Source organism: Dipodomys merriami, unplaced genomic scaffold (genome assembly GCF_024711535.1).
Source record: "Dipodomys merriami isolate MVZ:Mamm:240054 unplaced genomic scaffold, mDipMer1.0.p SCAF_4, whole genome shotgun sequence".
NCBI lineage: Eukaryota > Metazoa > Chordata > Mammalia > Rodentia > Heteromyidae > Dipodomys > Dipodomys merriami.
In genome coordinates, this window is record NW_027205603.1 from 19,568,476 (window position 1) to 19,574,475 (window position 6,000).

Genomic DNA, 6,000 nt, shown 5'->3' on the forward strand with positions numbered 1-6,000 from the left:
AATAATAATAATAATAATAATAATGACGATGATGTTGCATAAAAGTAATTTTACATAGTTCATTTATTAGGCAAGCAAAAACAACATTTGCTTACAAAAACCAACTGTGCCCAGAGAAAATAAACTGGTTTAAGACTGACAGAACTCCTTCAGTGAGTGCCTAAAGGAAATATGGTGTGTTTACACAACGGAATATTATTCTGCCATAAGGGGAAAAAAATAAGATCTTGCCATTTGCTGGGTATGGTGGCTCAGACCTGTAATCCTATTCCTACTCAGAAAGCTAAGAATTGAGGATTGAGGTTAAAAGTCAGCTTGGACAGAAAAGTCCATGAGACTCTTATTTCCAGCTAACAATAAGCCAGAAATGCAGTTGGGGCTCATGTGAGAGAAGGCCAGCCTTGAGTGAAAAAGCCAAGTGAGTTCAAGCCCTGAGGTCAAGCCCCAGTATCCACACGAAAATGAAACTACAACCACCAAAATTCTGTCATTTGTAGCAACAGGGCTTGAACAGGAAAGCATTGTATTGAGTGGAGTAGGCCAGACACAGGAAGACAAATACTTCATGTGCTCACTCATTTTTAGAAACTAGTAAGTCAGTTATGTACGACAGATGAACAATAGTCACTAGAGATAGGTAAGGGCAAGGGGTTGTGAGGACAGAAAAGAAAAATCAGTGAGGGTAGCTAAAAACACGGAGTGAAAAACCTTCTGGTTCTTCTTTGGCACAGTAGGGTAAATATTGGGCAAACCAATCTATGATCTGTTTCAGATCAACTAGAAAATTACAGCCCCAACACATAAGTATGATTAATGGTTGAAGACCTGAAAATTCTTACTACCTGATTTGAGTAATGCACACTATAAACATGTTTTGAATAACCAGTGTGGCCCATAAATATGTACAACTTTAAATTAAGACTACAGGTTGTATACCCTTTATTCAAAATGTTTGGAGCCAAGCTGGGTGCCAGTGGCTCACACCTGTAATCCTAGCTACTCAGGAGGCTGAGATCTGATGATCCCAGTTCAAAGCCAGCCAGGGTAAGAAAGTCTGTGTGACTCTCATCTCCAATTAACCCCAGAAAACTGGAGTCACGTTGTGGCTCCAGTGGTAGAGGACTAGCCTTGAGCTGAAGAGCTCAGGGAGAGTGTCCAGACCAACCCCCTCCCCAAAAAATGTTTGGAGCTAGAAGTGTTTCATATTTTGGACATTTTTGGAGGCTGGAATATATGTATGTATAAGATACCTTGGGGATAGGACCCTACTCCAAACACAAAATTCATTATGCTTCATATACACTTTATATACCTAGTCAAAAATTATTATTATTATTATTATTATTATTATTATTATTATTATTATTGCCAGTCCTGGGGCTTGAACTCAGGGCCTAGGCACTCCCTAAACTTCTTTTGCTCAAGACTAGCACTCTACCACTTGAGTCAAAGGGCCACTTCTGGGTTTTTCTGTTTATATGATACTGAGGAATCGAACCCAGGGCTGCTTGCATGCTAGACAAAAACTCTACCACTAAGCCACCTGCTCAGCACAGAAGTATCAATATAGTTTTGTTTGTTTGTTTTTGATTTGGTGGTTGTGGGGCTTAAACTCAGGACCTGGGCTCTGTCCCTGAGTTCTTTTGCTCAAGTCTAGTGCTCTACCACTTTGAGCCACAGCTTCACTTCCCTGAAGATTATTTTATACACTAATTTTGTGCACAAAAATTTTTTTCATGCTGTAGAATTTTCTACTGGTGGCATCAGCCCTCAACAAGTTTCAGATTTAAAAGTTCAAGGACAGGGTGAAAAAGTTTCACAATAGTCAGTGCAATTATGTGTGAAGCCAGCATAGGGAATCTCAATGAGAGCTGTTGAACAGGATTCAGAGAGAATGAGGGAAGAAAAAGCAAAAGAGAGGAGGTTATTCTGAGAAAAGTCAATATTTGTCTGAAAGGCTAAAGTATACCCCATTCGTTTAATTAACATTCACAAAAACTTCCAAGAAAGTAGTAAAATGGGCATGTATGTGAGGAAGAGAGGAGTGGGGAGGGCTAATGAAGAGAGCAAATGAGGAAGTGGAGGCAGCCAAGCGCTGAGGGCTCACGCCTGTAATCCTAGCTACTTAGGAGGCTGAGATATGAGGATGAGGTATGGTGTGAAGCCAGCCTGGGCAGGAAAGTCTGTGAGACTCTTAACCAGAAGAAAGCTAGAAGTAGGGGTACATGTAGATCAAGTGGTAAAGCACTAGTCTTGAGCAAAAAAGCCAAGCTAGCAATCAAGGCCCAAATGTGTGTGTGCGTGTGTGCATGTACACACACACACACACACACACACACACACACACACACACACACACACAGTGGAAATGGTTTATTTTGCATGTATGAAAATAGAACAGTGAGACCCGTTGAAATAGTTAAGAGAGGAGAATGATATAGGCAGAGGCTGATCAGGATACATTGTGTATATGTGCAGAAAGGTCGCCATGAAACCACCTTGTACAAAATGTCTGCTAATGAAAACTTATTTGATTTGTATCAAGCATGACATAATGTAGGAAAAAAGAAAGGTTCAAATACCAAATAAGATTAATTTTCAGTTGAAAAATAAAATGTGACCAAGGTGCTATTACAATTTTTTTAGTCTGAATGTAAGCTACACACACTTACATTTTAGTGATTTTCTGAAATTTGCACTGAAGGTTCAAACACATAGGTGGAGGTCCTTGCTTCATCGCCTGAAAACAAATAAACACCTTCATTTTTTTGTCTGTGGTTTTTTTTGTTTTGTTTTACAGTTTCTTTGGCTGGTCGTGGGGCTTGAACTCAAGGCCTGGGTGCTTCCCTGAGTTTTATGCTTAAGGCTAGGGCTACCAGTAGAGTCACAGCTCCATTTCCGGCTTTTTGGTAGTTATTTGGAGGTAAGAGTCTCATAGGCTTTCCTCACATTTCAGCCTCCTTAGCAGCTAAGATTACAGGCATAAGCCACTGGTGTCCAGCTGAACACCTTCACTTAATAAAACTCATTAGTCTGGTACGTATCGAACCATTAACATGCAATCTCTACTCCTAAACAGAAGTTTCCATGCCAAACACCCAAAGCCTAGAGTTTCTACATACACTGCAGTCCAGGCCACTTCACTTCCTGAATCAACCCTGCTGGAGAGCTGTAGAATTACTCTTTGATTGTTTTGTTTGTTTTTATTTTTGCTTATGTGGTGCTGAGGAATCGAACCCAGGGCCTTGAGCATGCAAGGCAAATGCTCTACCACTGAGCCACCTTCCCAGCCCCTGTTTTTATTTTTATTTTTGGTCAGTTCTGGGGCTTAAAGTCAGGGCCTAGGTGCTATCCCTGAGCTCTTTGCACTCAAGACTAGCACTGTACCACTTTGAGTTTTCTGGTAGTTAATTGGAGATAAGAGTCTCATGGACTTTTCTGCCCAGGCTGGCTGTGAACTGTGATCCTCAGATCTTAGCTTCCTGAGTTGCTAGGATTATAGGTGCAAGCTACCAGTGCCCTGCTCTGTGACCCACCCACACCCCACAACTGCCATTTTTGTGCCAGTACTGGGGCTTGAACTCAGGACCTCACACTCTTGCTTGGCTTCTTCACTCAAGCCTGGGACCACTTGAGCCACAGTTCCACTTACAGTTTTTTTCTGGTTCATTGGAGACCAGGGTTTCATGGACTTTCCTGCATGGGCTGGCTTTGAACTATGATCCTCAGCTCTCAACTTCCTGAGTAGCTAAGAATATAGGCCTGAGCCATTGATATCTAGCTTCTTGCCTAAGCTTTGTGGCAAGCATCCCTCCTGAGATGCCCCTACCCAGTCCCTCAGTGGCCTCTGCCTCTGCCTGTGAAGTTCTGCTTCCCACACCCAGTGCTCACCGCCATGCCTTGGCCCGCAGCTATCCAGGAGCGAGGGACGAGCCCACCTGCCAGCTGGATTTCAGCAGGGTGGCCACGGTGGCACCGGCCCCAAAGGACTGTACATCTCTTCCTAATTCCCCCAAACCGCTCATGCACAGTCCTGCACACCTGTAACAATGCCCCTTGTGAGTCATAGCTGAGCCACACCCTCCTGGGGCACCCTTACCTCCTTTCATAAGCCTAAAGCTCTATTCCTAGTGCAATTCAATACACACACACACACACACACACACACACACACACACACACACACACACACACACACACACACACACACACCCATGGGAAAGAATTGGTGGTGGGAGTCCTCTTTCCTCCATGGTTTGGTCTTTAAATATGTGCTGAGGAAAGATAAGTTGAGAGGAGAAAGAATGCAGTTTCTATTGCACCTCAGATTTTCATTTTTAATCTTCTCCTTTACGTATCTTGCTCCACAGATATCTAAATATTAATTCTCCCCATGAGCTTTCCCCCAGCTAGCTACATTATTTTAGAAATCAACAAGCATTTCACAAATACACATACCATTAACCAAAATATTGTTGTAGGTTAACACTATAACATCACAAGTTAGATTAAGGAGCATTTGCATGATGTTCTCTTATATATGGAAGCAGTAAAATTGCACTAATGTGACATTAGAGGAAATGGCTCATCCTATATAAATAAGTTTTCTAGATAAATGAAAACAATCTTTTAAATCACGAAATGGTCCATTTAATTAGCTTTTACCTTTTGTGATGGAGGTCTTATGTTCTGAAATAATAAAGCCATACTTATGTAATTGAAAGTCTAGAGATGTATTTCTGAAATACAGATGATAGATAAATAACTACCTTTTGGACAATAAAAAAATCAAATATGCCAGTTACCTGTGATTCATATCTATAATCCTAGCTACTCAAGATGCTGAGATTTTAGCATAGCATTCAAAGCCAGCCCAGGCAAAAGAAAGTCCATGAGACATTTACTTATCTCCAATTAGCCAGCAAAAAGCTAGAAGTGGAACTGTGGCTCAGTGTGGTAGAGCACCAGCCTTGAACACTTTGGGATAGCATCCTGATACAGAGCTCAAGCCCCAGGACTGGTACACACACACACACACACACACACACACACACACACACACACACACACACACACACACACACACACGGATTAAGATATTTAAACTGTTAATTGTATCTCTCATTGAAATAGGTCAGTGCTGCCTGGTTCCTCTAACCCTAGCTACTCAGGAGGCTGAGATTTTAGGATTTTTAGGATTGCTAGCTGGAGCTGACAAACTACAGAGACTTTTTTTGTTGTTCTGTCACAGGGCTTGAACTCTGGGCCTGGGCGCTGTCCCTCAGCTCTTCAGCTCAAGGCAAGCGCTCTACCACTTGAACCACAGCACCACTTCCACTACAGAGACTCTTAACTCCAATTAATCAACAAAGAGCCAGAAGTAGAGATGTTGCACTCAAGAGGTAGAACACAAGACTTGAGTGAAAAAGCGAAGGCAGGAAATGAGCCCTGATTTCAAGCCTCACTATTAACACACACACACACACACACACACACACACACACGAATCAGTGATATAGTTTGAGTATAGGTTATTCTCCACCAAAACGCATATTGAAATATGTTCCCTATAATTGAGTCAGAGAGCACCACTCTCATCAGCTCTCTTTCTCCCAAGACTGGGTTAGGTGCCTCAAGATAATGAGATCTTATAGAAGTAACTCTGGTCTCTGCCACAACAGCAGGCTGTTATAAAGCCACGTTACCCTGGTGTTTTTCTTCTGCATGGGGTCTGACTATGTGATACCATCCACCTTGAAAAATAAAAGGGATGTACAAATATCTCTTCAAAATTCTGCTTTCAGTTCTTTGAGGTGTCTTATCCAAAAGTGGAATTACCCAATCATATAGTCATTCTTTTTGTGAGAAGGTGGAATGCTACTGGTCCTAGAACTCAGGGCCTCGGTGCTATTCCTTAGCTTTTGCTCAAGGCTGGCACTCTACAATTTGAACCACAGCTCTACTGACAGCTTTTAAAAAATATATTGTTATTATAAAGGT

At 42.0% G+C, this 6,000-nt stretch overlaps 1 protein-coding gene across 3 annotated transcripts in view; it reads right to left on the reverse strand.

The window, feature by feature from the left end:
- Positions 1-4,010, reverse strand: part of Ccny (cyclin Y) — a 217,735-nt gene extending 213,725 nt beyond the window's left edge. For all 3 annotated transcript variants that reach the window (XM_069990625.1, XM_069990626.1, XM_069990627.1), the window contains exons 1-2: positions 3,892-4,010; positions 2,673-2,740 (exon numbers count right to left, since the gene is read on the reverse strand). The gene's annotated coding sequence lies outside the window, so the exon portion shown is untranslated. The remainder of the gene's footprint in view (positions 1-2,672; positions 2,741-3,891) is intronic.
- Positions 4,011-6,000: the final 1,990 nt, after the last annotated feature.